The 18,667-nt window shown below is 46.3% G+C and overlaps 1 pseudogene; it reads right to left on the bottom strand.

The window, feature by feature from the left end:
* Window positions 1-9,651: 9,651 nt before the first annotated feature.
* Window positions 9,652-18,667, bottom strand: part of LOC144270419 (glutathione hydrolase-like YwrD proenzyme) — a 33,061-nt pseudogene continuing 24,045 nt past the window's right edge.

Genomic DNA, 18,667 nt, shown 5'->3' with positions numbered 1-18,667 from the left:
GATAATATCCTCTGATTGTCAATAGTGTAGGGTTGAAGTTATTGTGTGTGTTATCTTTGAAGAATGTAAACCAAATGTAAACAATATCTCTCAGATTTCCTCAACAGCAGGAGAGTATATACTTTAACCAGATGAATCTTCAACTGAATACTCCCTTAATTGTAAAAAGAAAAGGAGTACTTGTGGCACTAAGGTGCCCCAAGTACTCCTTTTCTTTTTGCAGATACCAGACTAACACGGCTGCTACTCTGAAACTTCCCTTAATTGTGTTATATTTAATATATGATATCTGGAAACCAGATACAAAAATCTGTTCTGTAAATAAATTGTATACTTCCATATTCTTAAAAGTAACAAATTACATATGGTCAAGAATTTCCTATTTAATTTGTTTTTAAATGCATAACTTAATTGTGAATTGAAGTATTTTTTCCAGACCAAAGGAATTAAGAATGACAGTGCTTTTAGCACTAGAGATATCTGGTAATTCAATATATTTCTTCTATCCTGAAGCCAGTATATGTTTTGTCAAAAACTGGAGTTTCTATTCTTATTGTCATTTAAGGGACCAATCCTGCATTTGGTTACATACACAGTCTTCCATGACACAACTAATTTACATGCAGGACAGGAGCAGAAAATACTCTTCTCAACAATTATACTAAGAGCAGGGACCTGATTGTGATCTCACTTCCACAAGTGTGTACGTGATGAGTTGCTCCACTGAAGTTACACCACTGTAAGATCAGATTAAGACCTTACGACTCATATGTAAGAGCTACACTTTCTGTGCTTAGGATACAAGGACAACTGCTTACTTGCCCAGTTATAGTTCACCTGCCCCAGTAAATTTCCACTCCTTTTTTTCTTACATGACTAACCCCATAAGGATGTTGTCTGTCTTGAAGATGTGAAACTCATGCCAGAAAATTACATAACATGTGATGTCAATAGAAGTGCACAATAAAAAGAAAGAACTAAGTGAATTCTAGATTATGGCCCCAATCTTCAGCTAGGGTTGCCAACTTTGTAATATACAAAAACCGGACCTACAGCAGGAGGGTTGGAACCTTCCCTGCCCCGCCTTGTCCCCCTGCGGCCCTGCCTCTGCCCCACCCCTTCCTCCTGAGGACCCATCTCCTTTCGTTCCTCTTTCCCTCTCGCCACCGTCGCTTGCTGCTCTTCCCCTCTCTTCCCCCCTCCCCCGTGTGGGTCGGGAGGGACTCGCCTGCAGAGCTGGGGCTGGGAGCTGTAGCTGCCTGACACAGGTAGGAGGTGGCCCTGAGTGAGTAGAGGCTGGCACGGGTGATGACTCGGTGCCTCCCTGCCTGCAGTAACCAGACTTTGGGTGTCTGGTCAGTAGATCTGACCGGACACTGTCAAGTCCCCTTTATGACCAGACTTTCCAATCAACAACCAGACACCTCGACACCCTATCTTCAGCTCTTGCCAAAGAGCACTTGGCATGACTCACTGCAGGGAGGGTGAGTGAGACACACAGGTGGCTTTAAACCACCCTGCGCACATTTGCACACTTTGTTCTATGGCAGCTGGGGCTCACAGGGGCACAGAGATAGAATCATAAAATCATAGAATCATAGAATATCAGGGTTGGAAGGGACCCCAGAAGGTCATCTAGTCCAACCCCCTGCTTGAAGCAGGACCAATTCCCAGTTAAATCATCCCAGCCAGGGCTTTGTCAAGCCTGACCTTAAAAACCTCTAAGGAAGGAGATTCTACCACCTCCCTAGGTAACGCATTCCAGTGTTTCACCACCCTCTTAGTGAAAAAGTTTTTCCTAATATCCAACCTAAACCTCCCCCACTGCAACTTGAGACCATTACTCCTCGTTCTGTCATCTGCTACCATTGAGAACAGTCTAGAGCCATCCTCTTTGGAACCCCCTTTCAGGTAGTTGAAAGCAGCTATCAAATCCCCCCTCATTCTTCTCTTCTGCAGGCTAAACAATCCCAGCTCCCTCAGCCTCTCCTCATAAGTCATGTGTTCTAGACCCCTAATCATTTTTGTTGCCCTTCGCTGGACTCTCTCCAATTTATCCACATCCTTCTTGTAGTGTGGGGCCCAAAACTGGACACAGTACTCCAGATGAGGCCTCACCAATGTCGAATAGAGGGGAATGATCACGTCCCTCGATCTGCTCGCTATGCCCCTACTTATACATCCCAAAATGCCATTGGCCTTCTTGGCAACAAGGGCACACTGCTGACTCATATCCAGCTTCTCGTCCACTGTCACCCCTAGGTCCTTTTCCGCAGAACTGCTGCCTAGCCATTCGGTCCCTAGTCTGTAGCGGTGCATTGGATTCTTCCATCCTAAGTGCAGGACCCTGCACTTACCCTTATTGAACCTCATCAGATTTCTTTTGGCCCAATCCTCCAATTTGTCTAGGTCCTTCTGTATCCTATCCCTCCCCTCCAGCGTATCTACCACTCCTCCCAGTTTAGTATCATCCGCAAATTTGCTGAGAGTGCAATCCACACCATCCTCCAGATCATTTATGAAGATATTGAACAAAACCGGCCCCAGGACCGACCCCTGGGGCACTCCACTTGACACCGGCTGCCAACTAGACATGGAGCCATTGATCACTACCCGTTGAGCCCGACAATCTAGCCAGCTTTCTACCCACCTTATAGTGCATTCATCCAGCCCATACTTCCTTAACTTGCTGACAAAGATGACCAAGACATGCCCCTTGTTTACTTAACTACACCCTTGTGCCCACCTTGGGGAGCAGATTTGATGCAGGAGACATTACCGCATATTGCCCTTTAGCCAATGACCCCCCTATTATCCCAGGTCTGGATCAGCAATGACACAATGCAAAGCTGATGTGGGGCCAGGTATGGCCCTCATGTTCCAGAGATCTTGCTATAACCAATGCCTAAGAGTAAAGGCCACTTACCTAAGTGCCTAAACATGGATTTGATTTTTCAGAGACTCTGAGTACCCAGCCTCCCCTTATTTTTTTAAAATCTCGCTCAATGTTATTTTGTTCTTACGACAATAGAGGGCAGCTTGTTTTGTGTAGGAGAGGAAGGTTGGTCTTGTGGTTAAGGAACCAAACTGGGCTGCAGGAGATCTGAGTTGAATTCCTGGCTTCGCCACCAGGTTTCCTGTGTGGCCTTGTGCAAGTTACTCAGTCTCTCTGGGCCTCTGGTCTCCAGCTGTAAAATGGGGGTAACATTAAGAGTGCCTTTCTCTGGCTTGTCTAGCAAGGGCAGGGACTGCATCTTACAACGTGTGGGTAGGGCACGTAATGAAAAGGGGCCCAATCTCAGTTGAGGACTTTTGGCGTTACTATGATACAAAAAACAGTAATAATAAACAGAAAGAAAAAGGAACCGGGAATTTTGTTAAGTAAAACACATAGCGCCTACTAAAATGATTAAGCTTCAGCTGCATTGCAACTAGTAGCTCTGCTCTCTAGGGGCCAGTCCCTTACTAGTGATGAGCACTTGTGACTTCCATTTGGCTCCAAGTGAACCATTCCCATAACTGACCAATTTATTTGAGCATGAGCTTTCGTGAGCTACCATTCCCATAACTGGCATCCTTGATAGCAGCACTGCAAAAAAATAGCTAACAAAGTACATGGGTGGTATCTTGGTGGGCCTTGCAGTTCTATTATCTGAATTCTACAATACTCTGTAATGCTCACAATGATATTAATAAGACCATCACCCTGTATTAAAAATAAAATCAATGTCCAAGTTAAATATAGGAAACAGGCAACCAGAGACATCCACTGTATCTGAATCAGAGAGGAATCAAGAAATAAATAGAGGGCCCCAAAGAAACTTGTGAGAACAAAACTGAACAACACCCAGGTTCCTAAGCAGGTCAGCCAGCCCATCTAAAATCAGTAGAGGAGTCACTGTTGCAGCGATAAGAACTGGCCCTTGCTAAAGAAGGGGTCACCCCCCTCCATATGTACCTGGATATCAGAATGAGAAGGCTGGAAAACCTAATCTACCGTTCTTATTTTGAGACAAAACCAAATGATCTCAGCTATTCTGCATATGAATTGCTCTCAACAGCAGTGCAGGGCAGACATTACCAGAAAACCAGTTCACCATCTCCAGGAAAATTCAGAATGGACATGCTTGAACAGAACTAAGGAAATTTCGCTTTCATGCCTCTGGCCCATATATATGTGAAGAGAAGTTTGTGACTCATTCTGAGGCCATGAACACATCCTGGTAATAATAGCAATGCCATACCATTCTGCACAACTCTGCTTTCTATTTAAACAAATGGCCAGATGATCAATATACCACATTCAGATACATATAACTGCCCTTCTAGGCACTGACTGATTAATTCTCCATGTGCTCAGCCTTGCTCTTCATCACACTTCCAGTGTACAACATTTATACAGGAACTGTTCAGCATTTCAGCATGTTGCATGCTATGACATTATACAGCCAGTTTCACAAACAGGCATAGCCAGTGTTCCATATATTGTCTATAACTAGGAAGTCCAATAAATAATACCATTTGGGCAGTTTTACATGCAGATTGCAGATCGTAATGTAATCTGAACTGGACCTGCCATCCTGAACAGTGCTAGGGCAGCTGGTCATGCACAGCGGACAGCAGCAAGTCCATAGCAAACTGTGTGACTGAGAGTGTGCATAGCAGTGCCTATCAGCCTCAATCAGTGACAGCAACTGTCATCTCCACTGATGAATGCAGCACAGATGGCTCTGAAAAATAGCTAATTTAGTCCTCATGTTTATATGACAACCACCTATACCCTGCATTAAAAGTGATAAAAGGAAATACTTGTTTACATAATTTATAATTAACGCATGGAACTCATTGCTACAAGATACAATTGTAGTCAAGAGCTTAGTAGGATTGTGAAAAGAATTAGGTATTTGCATGAATAATGAGCTCATTCCAGTTAGCTCAGAAAGAATAAAAAACTTATAAGGTATGCAAACTGTCTTGGTTCATCAACAAAGCCATTAGCTGACAAAGATTAGGAAGATACTTCCCCTTTGGGCATCTTTCCATAATAATCTCAGTATGGGGTTTCTTGCACCTTCCTGTGCAGCACTGGGTACTGGCAACCATCAGCCATGGGATAATGGACTGAGGTGCCCATTGTTGGTTGGGTGTTATCTCTGAATGACACACATCTGGGTGGTGTAGCTGGGGAAAATAATGCTGCTGCATAAAGGTGTTTTTGTGAAAGGTTGTGGAAAATAGAAGCAATGCATTATGTTCATACTGGCATGGATAGGTCACGCAATACAGGTGTGTTTTTACAATCTAACCCTCACAATTTTTATTAGTGTTTATTATGCCAGTGGTTCTCAACCTTTCCAGCTACTGTATCCCTTTCAGGAGTCTGATTTGTCTTGCATACCCCAAGTTTCACCTCACTTAAAAGCTACTTGCTTACAAAATCAGACATAAAAATACAAACGTGTCACAGCACATTATTACTGAAAAATTGCTTACTTTCTGATTTTATCTGTATAAAATTTTTGTTTGTACTGACTTCACTAGTGCTTTTTATGTAGCTTGTTGTAAATCTAGGCAAATATCTAGATGAGTTGATGTACCCCGTGGAAGACCTCTGCATACCCCAGAGGTATGCGTACCCCTGGTTGAGAATCACTGTATCATGACTGGTCACATGGGCACATTCTGGCTTAAACTGCTGCCAAGAGTGTCTGATTAATATGTCATCACCTGTTACCTCCACAGCATGGAGCCTTTCAGCCAATTGTTTAGAAAAGAGCCCTTAATGACCTCTAGCACCTGCCTCCATCCACAGCTTCTCCTTATACAAACTGAAACAGACTCACACGTGAGCAGCCAACCTCCCAATACACAGGTGCTACATTGTTCATGTTTTCCACAACCATCCATAAAATCTCTACGCTGTAGCTATTATTTTCCCCAGCCACACCGCCTACGGACATATATCAATCACCACACCCTGCAAAAGAACTCTCAGTGAGGACCTCAGTTCTGCTAACATCAGAGCTGGGCAGGCTCTCCTGCACAAAACTGACTGCAAAACTTCCATATTATCTGCTGCCAATTAGTTGATTCAGCCAAGGAATTCTAATGTAGTTACTTCTGTGGTGGAGGTACTAACGCAGCCCCAGCACCAGATTTCTTGGGATTGTCGAACAAAACTGGATAGCCATTCCACAAGTAACATTTAATATACACACATCCCTCTTGCAGGGACACACAAGCTACTTTGACTGCAGCACAAACCAGTCCCCAGAAACCTACTATTTGTCAGATCACTGACAGCTACATTACATAGGAACTACACTTGTTAGTGTGCAACATCATTGCCAAGTATAGCCTCACAGTGCCATAGTGTGCGTGACAGGCATATAATGCTTAGTGTGCAAGTAGTAAAACTGTTGGAAGATTGCCAGCAGTACTGAAATTCAGCAAAGAACAGAAAAAATAATTGCAATTTTTGTCTCACCAGCATTATTAACCAGCCAGTTTTGAGAAACTGCAAGGCTACTGCATTTTGCTAAAAGAGTATAATCACTGAGTCTGGGCTCTAATGATGTAATGCTGCTACTGGAATTGTTTGTGCTAGTGGATTCTGTGGGTGGAGTTCTGTGAATCTTATTCTGGATTGGTCTTGATAGTTTAGGGAACAGCCCAATTCTCCTGCTTGGGCAGCTGAATTACATTTCTTAGTCATTAGCTGTTTTTTCTTTTTCTTTCTGTTTTGCCTTTGTCCGTGTTAATACTCTTATTGAGTGTTCTGTTGCATGCGATGGTGCTATACAGCCAGTTTCATCAACGCAACAATTACACAAAATGGTCATCTTTGGACATGAACTAATGCCTTGGTACAACCGCCCTGGGACTCAGAATGCTCTTAGAGCCCTCATTCACAGTGTTCTCTGGTCAAACTATCTGTTTCAACAAGAGCTACTTTTTGACCGTGTGTATGTATGACTGTGATGTTGCATACAACACTGAACCTGTGTCAGTGTTTAAAAGATAAAAGCAGAGGACTAGGCTAGCTTGAGCTCTATTCGTATTTCTGCCACTGATTCACTTTGGACAAGTCACTTGACGACTATTAGCCCGTTTCCCTCTCTGTAGTACAGGGACAGTAATACTTGCCCACCTTTCTAAATGGCTTTGAGATTTTCAGATGAAAGGGGCAATGCAAGTGCAAAGCACTATTAGTAACGTACTGCAAGCAACTTGTACTGCATACCGTGCATGGTAGTGGCAGCATGTTAATCAGCACAAACTAGCATATTGCTGGCACCTCCTGGCTGTGTAAATTGTATTCCCCCAATGCAAGTGGAACACCTGATACAGTTTCTACATGTTCACGGTGGTAGTACACAGCGCTGTGCAGAACCTTTCCCTTTAGACTGAATGGTTCAGAGGCTAGCGCAATGGACTGGGAGCAAGAAGACCTGGGTTGTACTCTTGGCTCTGCCATTGATTTGGCAAGTCATTAAAACTCTCTGAGTCCATCTGCAAAATGGAGACAATATTAACAATGGAGGGGGGGAGGGAAACATTTACCCACCTTTGCAAAGTGTTTTGAGATCTATAGTTTAAAAGGGATCAGTACTGTTAATCATATCAGATTTTAAAATATATTTGCAGAATCAGAAAAATTGTACCTGTGCTCTCTTTAGTGGCATAGGCTATCTCAGGTAGTAGCAATTAATAAACAAGTTGCTGATGACAGTTAAATGTTTTTCCAATTATTTTTGCTGGATAATGTCATAACTACTTCTTTGCAGTGTTGTTGTAGCTGTTGGTCCCAGGATATGAAAGAGACAAGGTGGGCAAGATAATATTTTATTGGACCAATTTCTGGTGGTGGAAAGTACAAGCTTTCAAGCTACACAAGGCGCTTCTTCAGGAAGTTGAGGGTCTCAGCTAATTGCAAATTAGGACAGATTGTTAAGCAGAAGGGGTAATGCATGTTGGAGGCAGTTACTTGAAATAAAGTGGGCAACTGTGGGTTAGATTGTTATGCATAAAGTGTTTGAAGCAGGCAATTAAGTGTAGCAGGCAGTTTGGTGCCTTACAAACTGTAGTAATGAGCCATAAAACCAGGGTCCCTGTCCAGTCCATGGTTTTTGATGTCTCATAGAGTTATGAACATAAGTTCCCAGGCTCGCCTTCTGAAGGTGTTATGCAGGTTTCCTTTGAGGACAAGTATTGAAAAATCAGATATGAAGTGATTGCTTTATGAAAAGTGTGTGCCCACAGATGATATGGGGGTTTTTTGTCTTTTTCTGTGCGAGTTCATTCAAGAGCATAGTGATTGTCTGGTTTCACCCATATAAGTTGATATTGGGGAATTTGATGCACTGGATGAGGTACCTCACTATGTGCCTGCTGCCCTTAACTGCCTGCTTGAGTGTTGTGTGCCGGGAAAGTGCTGGAGTTTGAAACATGGTAGCCACCTCCTTCTCCCACTTTCTTAAAATTCATGGAATTTATTTATGTCCATTCCTACCTGCAATGCAGCTGTGGAAAGAATATGTTAATTGTGTTAACAGACTTGGACAGATTGCAGAAAACTGCTAAATATTGATTCCATTAAGGCTGAGTTTCAAATTAAAGTGAATTTCAATTGTACATGTAGTATTTTATGAAGTGATTTAAAAAAACAGAGGCATTGAAATTTTAAAACTGATAAGTACCATTTTAAACGTTAAATTGAAGCTTATGATCATTGCATTCTATACTGAAGGGCAGCAGAAAAGTACACTTGAGAGAAAAATACATGATATGTTAATGGGAATGGTGTTTCCCTAAAATGTCTCTTAAGAAAAAGCATTGTTCCTTACTTTTCATGTACTTTTCCCTTATTTCCATGCAACAAAGGTGGTCACTCTAGACAGGAAACCAATTCTTAGGGCACATTGGGCAATTAATTTTCCCTCTCCTTTAGTTTATATTCTCTTTCAATTTCTAATGCACCTGTCAAAGTGTCAAGGCACAAAACAAGATCATCGAAAATGAGTTACTGTGGTCCAGGAATGGACTTTGTTTTTTGGTTTTTTTTTTAAAACTCCCCTGTTTGGGTGAGTGTAACTCTAAGCGCTCTTTAATTAGTTTTCCACAAATATGCTGCAATAGTCATCTAACATTTGCTGTTAATATTTTTGCCATTGTTAACTAGAATAATCGTAGAAAGTGAACACAGGTAGAGAGAATTCATTTAAAACTTCAAACCAAAATTCACACAAATTTTAACTGAAGCATTTACCCAACTCTGCTTGCTACCGATTCCCCAAGCAGGCTTCAAAGAGATGATTAAAGTAAGCCAGATTAGACTCTAGGAAAATATCCTCATATCAATCTTTAATACACTTCAAAATTGCATGCAGTGCTTGTACACTGTCTTTGAAGAATGAGACCTTTGATATAAATTATACAGTGTTTAACATCTCAGAGTCCTTTGGTAGAAACAGAACATGAAATTGATCTGAAACTGGCTGATGGCTGATCAGTCAGCACTGGGATAAAGCACATAGATCAGCAAGGCCTCTGCTCTGCTGTGCTGTGTGTTTTCATGGCCTGTCCAGAGGATACTGAAATGAAAGGCTCTTAAATAAGCAGTGAATCCTTCTGATGTTCTGCCACACATCCCTAAGGACTAACATTACTTACATCCTGCACGTGTCATGGAGGCTGCATGAACCCACCCATTACTTCAAAGGAGCACAAGAGGTCCCCAGTGTCTGCTGCAGTAGCAAGGGCAGGAATGATCATGTGGTACGGCTGTTTTCTCAGGGCGAGGCAGTTCAGGTGACTGGGAGATAGTGAGAAATTGAATTCTCTATTCTAGAAAATAAATACAAACCCTTATTAATAGAATAAACCCCCTGGGATTGCCAAACACAATTCATCTGGCTGGACAAGAACCATGCAGCCTAAAGCATGCACAATAGTTACTAGCTTTTCCAGTTGTTGGCCAGCTAGTCCATTGACTGACATCACACGTGGCATCACCAACATGTACCCAAAGCTGGGCAGCAGCGAGAGCAGCTCACAAAAGCTATTCCTATGCAAGACGTGGAGCACCCAAGTAGGCTCTTGGATATAGGCAGGTGATGAGACTATACACAAACAAGCCCGCCCATGCACTCCTGGGGAAATGGCCTGAGCATGATCATACTAAAAACAGTGAACAGCTCTCAAATGGCAGCATTTTAATAGTGACCACTGTAAAACTGTTTGGGCCTAGCATCATGCCTCTGAAGTGTGGGGTCCATTTCTGGGCCTCATCACTGAAGTCAGTGACTGTCTGTGGAGCTCCTGCTCCCCTCTATGGGTAAGTTTGGCCTGGGAACACAGACAAGAAAAGTTCTAAGGGAGTGTGGGTTGGGGAAGGAGCAGACATGCTAAACAATGACCCAATACTTGCAATTTGCAACAATGGTCACATGCAGTCTGTTCTCGGTCCCACCTTTCCACTCCAATCAGCAGAAACTATATAATGTGTCTCACACCCACACAATATGCATTCTGCCAGCTGCCAGACATAAAACCAACACATCTGTGCAGGATACAACACAGTACAATGGAACACAGCCCCTCTGCAAGCACGTACTCAAAATCAAAACTTATTGTCTGTCCACTCAGTATACTGTATATTTTGTTCAAAGGGTGAAAGTGACAATATTATGCTGAGTGACCTGAATAAGACTAGCTAAGGAGACTATATTTTCTTGCTGTATGGTTTAGTACTGTTTCTGCTGTGTTGGAGCATCCTGCCTGTCCAGCATCTGTCAAATGTATTCGGGAGTTTACCATTCTTATGATGGAAGCCATGTGCAGCTGTTGTAAGTGTTCCAGATGTGTACATTCCAAAACACATCTCTGCTTGTGGAGAGTGTCTGTATACTGAAGCATTTACAATGAGTGTATTCAAAATCTGCTATATAGTTCTGACTCCCCCAGCTGTATCATGACAGTAGAGCTTAGCTGGAATGGTCTGTGGTTGAACATGTGTTGCTGATTTAATGATCAGTGCATGCATGAAGTAGGACCAGCCATCAGTACAATCCCCTCATGATCAACGTTAACTACTCCCATAAACCTGCATGCTTGTGCATATCCTTCCATCTATATAATGTATGGGGTATGTTTGATTTTCTGTATTGCATAATCACAATGTTCTGTTCCTTTATATTCACTTGGCTCTTTTTCTCTGTCTACTCCCCTTTTATGTAACTTAGGACCACTTCCCCGCAAAAGTTACTCTCATTTTCTTTCCCTCTTTCACCTGTCATCCTTGTGCAGCAACTGCATTCTTTGAAGGGAGGAAGCAGATATACTTAAGGATATCTTGCATTTCATAGGGAATGCACATGGTACACAGGGCAGCACACAATTGTGTTTCGTATGACAAACCCGATACAGTATGTTACAAAGTGTGGAAGTAAAAGAAAGTGAAAGAAGGCAATAAATAAAAATACCATACCCAAATGAGGTAAGACAGAACAAGGCAGAGAATCTGAAGACTGATTAAAAAAAGAAGAAAAAGGCACACGTAGAACAGTTAGTGCCAACACAGTCGATTCAAGAAAAATATATAAGTAGTACCATGCCAAGAAACAAGTGTATTACAAATTCCTTGGAGATCACAGATTCAGTCTTGGGGTACAATTTTCAGAAGTGCCTATGTCACTGAGGGTATGTCTACACTACGAAATTAGGTCAAATTTATAGAAGTCGTTTTTTTTAGAAATCGTTTTTATATAGTCGATTGTGTGTGTCCCCACAGAAAACGCTCTAAGTGCATTAACTCGGCGGAGTGCTTCCACAGTACCGAGGCTAGCGTCGACTTCCGGAGCGTTGCACTGTGGGTAGCTATCCCACAGTTCCCGCAGTCACTGCTGCCCATTGGAATTCTGGGTTGAGATCCCAATGCCTGATGGGGCAAAAACATTGTCGTGGGAGGTTCTGGATACATGTCATCATGCCCTCTGTGAAAGCAACAGCAGACAATCGTTTCGCGCCTTTTTTCCTGAGTTACCTGTGCAGACGCCATACCACGGCAAGCATGGAGCCCGCTCAGCTCACTGTCACCATATGTTTCCTGGGTGCTGGTAGACGTGGTACTGCATTGCTACACAGCAGCAGCAACCCATTGCCTTGTGGCAGCAGACGGTACAATAGGCCTTAAAACCATCCTCATCATGTCCGAGGTGCTCCTGGCCGCCTCGGTAAGGTCGGTCAGGAGCGCCTAGGCAGATATGGGTGCAGGGACTAAATCAGGAGTGACTCGACCAGGTCATTCTCTTTAGTCCTGCAGGCAGTCCTATTGTACCATCTTCTGCCGAGTAGGCAGGAGATGAGGATGGCTAGCAGTCCTCTGCACTGTCTGCTGCCAGCCAAAGATGTAAAAGATAGATGGAGTGAATCCAAACAAGAAATAGACCAGATTTGTTTGGTATTCATTTGCTCCCCCTTCCTTCCTCCCTCCGTGAAGTCCTGCCTGAAATACCAGAGGGAGGGATAGCTTAGTGGGTTGAGCATTGGCCTGCTAAACCCAGGGTTTTGAGCTCAATCCTTGAGGGGGCCATTCTGTGTGACAGTTGTTTTTGTTTCTCCTTGATGTAAAGCCAGTCCCTTTGTTGATTTTAATTCCCTGTAAGCCAACCCTGTAAGCCATGTCATCAGTCGCCCCTCCCTCCGTCAGAGCAACGGCAGACAATCGTTCCACGCCTTTTTTCTGTGCAGATGCCATACCACGGCAAGCATGGAGGCCGGTCAGCTCACTTTGGCAATTAGGAGCACATTAAACACCATGCACATTATCCAGCAGTATATGCAGCACCAGAACCTGGCAAAGCAAAACCGGGCGAGTAGGCAACGTCAGCACGGTGACGAGAGTGATGAGGACATGGATACAGACTTCTCTCAAAGCATGGGCCCTGGCAATGCGGGCATCATGGTGCTAACGGGGCAGATTCATGCCGTGGAACGCCGATTTTGGGCCCGGGAAAGAAGCACAGACTGGTGGGACCGCATAGTGTTGCAGGTCTGGGACGATTCCCAGTGGCTGCGAAACTTTCGCACGCGTAAGGGCACTTTCATGGAACTTTGTGACTTGCTTTCCCCTGCCCTGAAGCACATGAATACCAAGATGAGAGCAGCCCTCACAGTTGAGAAGCGAATGGCAATAGCCCTGTGGAAGCTTGCAATGCCAGACAGCTACCGGTCAGTTGGGAATCAATTTGGAGTGGGCAAATCTACTGTGGAGGCTGCCATGATGCAAGTAGCAAATGCAATCGAAGATCTGCTGATACCCAGGGTAGTGACCCTGGGAAATGTGCAGGTCATAGTGGATGGCTTTGCTGCAATGGGATTCCTAACTGTGGTGGGGCCATAGACGGAACCCATATCCCTATCTTGGCACCAGAGCACCAAGCCGGTGAATACATAAACAGCAAGGGGTACTTTTCAATAGTGCTGCAAGCTCTGGTGGATCACAAGGGACATTTCACCAACATCAGCGTGGGATGGCCGGGAAAGGTACATGATGCTCGCATCTTCAGGAACTCTTGTCTGTTTCAAAAGCTGCAGGAATGGACTTTCTTCCCAGACTAGAAAATAACCGTTGGGGATGTTGAAATTCCTATAGTTATCCTTGGGGACCCAGCCTACCCCTTAATGCCACAGCTCATGAAGCCATACACAGGCAGGCTGGACAGTGGTCAGGAGCTGTTCAACTACAGGCTGAGCAAGTGCAGAATGGTGGTAGAATGTGCATTTGGACGTTTAAAAGCGCACTGCCGCAGTTTACTGACTCAGTTAGACCTCAGCGAAACCAATATTCCCACTGTTATTACTGCTTGCTGTGCGCACCACAATATCTGTGAGAGTAAGGGGGAGACGTTTATGGCGGGGTGGGAGGTTGAGGCAAATCACCTGGCTGCTGATTACGCACAGCCAGACACCAGGGCGGTTAGAAGAGCACAGGAGGGTGCGGTGCGCATCAGATAAGCTTTGAAAACCAGTTTCATGACTGGCCAGGCTACGGTGTGAAAGTTCTGTTTGTTTCTCCATGATGAAACCCCCCGCCCCTTGGTTCACTCTACTTCCCTGTAAGCTAACCACCCTCTCCTCCTCCCTTCCATCACCGCTTGCAGAAGCAATAAAGTCATTGTTGCTTCACATTCATGCATTCTTTATTAATTCACCACACAAATAGGGAGATAACTGCCAACGTGGCCTGGGAGGGGTGGTGGAGGAGAAAAGCACCAGGAGGGGTGGTGGAGGAGGGAAGGACAAGGCCACACAGCACTTGAAAAGTTTAAAACTTTAAAACTTATTGAATGACAGCCTTCTGTTGCTTGGGCAATCCTCTGTGGTGGAGTGGCTGGGTGGCCAGAGGCCCCCCTACCCACGTTCTTGGGCGTCTGGGTGAGGAGGCTATGGAACTTGGGGAGGAGGGCGGTTGGTTACACAGGGGCTGTAGCAGCGGTCTTTGCTCCTGCTGCCTTTCCTGCAGCCCAACCATATGCTGGGGCATATTGGTTTGATCCTCCAGCAGCCTCAGCATTGAATCCTGCCTCCTCTCATCACGCTGCCGCCACCTTTCAGCTTCAGCCCTCTCTTCAGCCCACCACTTACTCTCTTCAGCCCGCCACCTCTCCTCCTGGTCATTTTGTGCTTTCCTGCAGTCTGACATTGTCTGCCTCCACGCATTTGTCTGTGCTCTGTCAGTGTGGGAGGACAGCATGAGCTCAGAGAACATTTCATCACAAGTGCGTTTTTTTCGCCTTCTAATCTTCACTAGCCTCTGGGAAGGAGAAGATCCTGTGATCCTTGAAACACATGCAGCTGGTGGAGAAAAAAAAAGGGACAGTGGTATTTAAAAAGACACATTTTATAGAACAGTGGGTACACTCTTCACGGTAAACCTTGCTGTTAACATTACATACATAGCACATGTGCTTTCGTTCCAAGGTCGCATTTTGCCTCCCCCCCACCACGTGGCTAGCCCCTCTGCCCTCCCCCCTCCCCATGGCTAACAGTGGGGAACATTTCTGTTCAGCTACAGGCAAACAGCCCAGCAGGAAGGGGCACCTCTGCATGTCCCCTTAAGAAAAGCACCCTATTTCAACCAGGTGACCATGAATTCTATCACTCTCCTGAGGATAACACAGAGAGATAAAGAATGACGTTGTTTGAATGTCAGCAAACATACACTGCAATGCTTTGTTCTACAATGATTCCCTAGTACGTACTACTGGCCTGGTGTGGTAAAGTGTCCTACCATGGTGGACGGAATAAGGCTGCCCTCCCCAGAAACCTTTTGCAAAGGCTTTGGGAGTACATCCAGGAGAGCCGCAAATGCCAGGGCAAATTAATCATTAAACATGCTTGCTTTTAAACCATGTATACTATTTTAAAAGGTACACTCACCGGAGGTCCCTTCTCCACCTGGCGGGTCCGGGAGGCAGCCTTGGGTGAGTTCGGGGGGTACTGGCTCCAGGTCCAGGGTGAGAAACAGTTCCTGGCTGTCGGGAAAACCGGTTTCTCCGCTTGCTTGCTGTGAGCTATCTACAACCTCATCATCATCATCATCTTCCTCGTCCCCAAAACCTGCTTCTGTGTTGCCTCCATCTCCATTGAAGGAGTCAAACAACACGGCTGGGGTAGTGGTGGCTGAACCCCCTAAAATGGCATGCAGCTCGTCATAGAAGCAGCATGTTTGAGGCTCTGAGCCGGAGCAGCCGTTTGCCTCTCTGGTTTTCTGGTAGGCTTGCCTCAGCTCCTTAAGTTTCACGCGGCACTGCTTCGGGTCCCTGTTATAGTCTCTGTCCTTCATGCCCTGGGAGATTTTGACAAATGTTTTGGCATTTCGAAAACTGGAACGGAGTTCTGATAGCACGGATTCCTCTCCGCATACAGCGATCAAATCCCGTACCTCCCGTTCGGTCCATGCTGGAGCTCTTTTGCGATTCTGGGACTCCATCATGGTCATCTCTGCTGATGAGCTCTGCGTGGTCACCTCTGCCGATGAGCTCTACACTCACCTGCAGCTTGCCACGCTGGCCAAACAGGAAATTGAAATTCAAAAGTTTGCGGGCCTTTTCCTGTCTACCTGGCCAGTGCATCTGAGTTGAGAGTGCTGTCCAGAGCGGTCACAATGGAACACTCTGGGATAGCTCCCGGAGGCCAATACCGTCTAATTGCGTCCACAATACCCCAATTCGACCCAGCAAGGCTGATTTCAGTGATAATCCCCTTGTCAGGGGTGGAGTAAGGAAATCGATTTTAAGAGCCCTTTAAGTTGAAAAAAAGGGCTTCGTCGTGTGGACGGGTGCAGGGTTAAATCGATTTAACACTGCTAAATTCGACCTCAACTCCTAGTGTAGACCAGGGTTTAGGGACTCAAGTCCCATTTTCAAAAGTGACTTAAGCCTTAGAAGCCTAAGACTCCTTGAAAGTTAACAGGACTGAGGCTCCTATGTGCCTAAGTCACTTCTTAAAATGAAACTTAGACTCATAAGTCACTTAGACACTGAAAATATTGCCCTTAGTCTCTATTTATTTTTAACATGATAAAACTGACCATTTTATGATATTCAAGTGAGAGTTCAATCCAACCATTAAAAGCCAAATGGTTCTTTAAGTATTATTCTTTAATTCTAGTGTGCAAGGTAAGGACGGTGGGGTGGAATACGGCAAGGGAATGTGGGAGTGAGGAGAGGGGTATGGGGTCCTGGGGGAGGAGGATGAGATGGGGAAGAAAAGAGGATAGGGGAATCGCGGGGGCAAGTGGGAGCCCGGCATCTCCCTGGCAGCAGCTGGGGCTCTCCTGTTAAGGAGGCCCATCAAACTGGAGCCAAAAATCAGACACCTGGCAACACTAGCTGGATCCCCTGGGCTGAGCCCCAACGACGTTCGCCTGGATCCCCGGCAGAGACCCATTGCCTTTGCACCTGGAACCCCCTTGCCCCCATGACCCCTGGTGCATCCGGATCTCCCACTGAGCCGCCCGCACCCAGCTTGCTCCACACAAAGAACTCTCACCCCACACCTGGATCCCCCCACCCTAATCCCCTCCACACTTGGATCCTGCTGGGCTGAGCCTACCCACCCAAACCTGGTGCACCTGGTGCAGAGGGGAAGGGCCCCTGGGTGTTTCTGGGGCAGGCCCGGCCCTTGCACTGTGTCAGGGTCAGGTGCAGCCTCCCTGTCGAGTCTCTGTACTGGTGGTGGCTTCAGGGTGATCTCCCACCTCAATGCAGCCAGTGGCCTGTGCGTCCGCACTGCCATACTGGAGCCACGTTTATTTATTGACAAAATTGCAATGCATATTGTGTGCAAAATTTTTATTTTTTTGGCGCAGAATTCCCTCAGGATGTATAGGGTATGAAAGGTACTTTAGACAGCAAATTCTCAAAAACAAAACGTATGAAATAACCTCCATCTCTCAATAGTCTTGGCAATATTCACATATATTTATAATTCATAATCTCCAAATTATTAATTTTTGAACTGCCACTTCTAGTCTTTACTTCTGTTTAATGCATATTACTTAATGTGATGTGGCTTAGCCATTTTGCTAGAGAAAAGGACAAGATATTTCTACATATTTTATCTAGGTATAACACTTACAACCAATGATGAGCTGCCAAAATCTTAACAAAGGGTTCCCTCCTCACCCCACGGGGGGATCGTTGCCCACCCTCGCCCCCTGGGACTCCTGCCCCATCCAACCCCCTGCGTTCCTTGACACCCCCACAGGACCCCTGCCCTATCCACCCCCCTCCCCTGTCCCCTGACTGCCCCTAGAACCAGGCAGGAGGGTCTCGTGGGCCACCGTAGTGGGTGCCTACCCCACCCCGCCCCTAAGAGCCAGAGGCACCTGCCGGGGGGGCAAGGTGGGGAGTCCCGGAGGTGCTTACCTGGGGCAGCTCCCAGGAAGCATCCAGCAGGTCCCTCTGGCTCCTAGGGGCGAGGGACCGTAGCTGGGGGGGAGCAGGGGGAGTGGCCGCTCCCCCACTGATCACATCAAAAGTGGTGCCTTAGGCACTGACTCCCTGGGTGCTCCAGGGCTGGAGCACCCACGGGGAAAATTTGGTGGGTGCAGAGCACCCACCGGCAGCTCCCCACCCTGCGCTCAGCCCCAGATCGCCTCATCTCCACTCCGCCTCCGCCCCTGAACGCGCCACCCCGCTCTGCTTCTCCGCCCCCTCCCCCGGCTTCCCGCGAATCAGCTGTTCAGCGGGAAGCCTGGGAGGGCTGAGAAGCAGGCGGTGGCTTCGCACTCAGGCCGAGGGTGGCGGAGGTGAGCTGGGGCAGGGAGAGATTCCCCTGCGTGCCCCCCTCCACCCCCGGGTTACCTGCTGTGGCGCGGGCGGCCCTCCTCGTGTCCCTCCCCCCCGCCCCAGCTCACCTCCGCCTCTCTGGGCCTGAGCGGGAAGCTGCGGCCTGCTTCTCAGCCTGCCCCAGCTTCCTGCGCGAACAGCTGATTCGCGGGAAGCCTGGGGGGGCAGAGAAGCAGAGCGGGGCAGCACGTTCAGGGGAGGAGGCGGAGCAGAGGTGAGATGGGGCCGGGGGTGGGGCGGAGAGCTGCACCCACCCGCCAAATTTTCCCCTTGGGTGCGCCAGGGCTGGAGCACCCCTGGAGTCAGCGCCT

Source organism: Eretmochelys imbricata, chromosome 9, assembly GCF_965152235.1.
Source record: "Eretmochelys imbricata isolate rEreImb1 chromosome 9, rEreImb1.hap1, whole genome shotgun sequence".
In the NCBI taxonomy this organism is placed as follows: Eukaryota; Metazoa; Chordata; order Testudines; family Cheloniidae; genus Eretmochelys; species Eretmochelys imbricata.
This window is presented reverse-complemented; position numbering and strand designations above follow the sequence as displayed.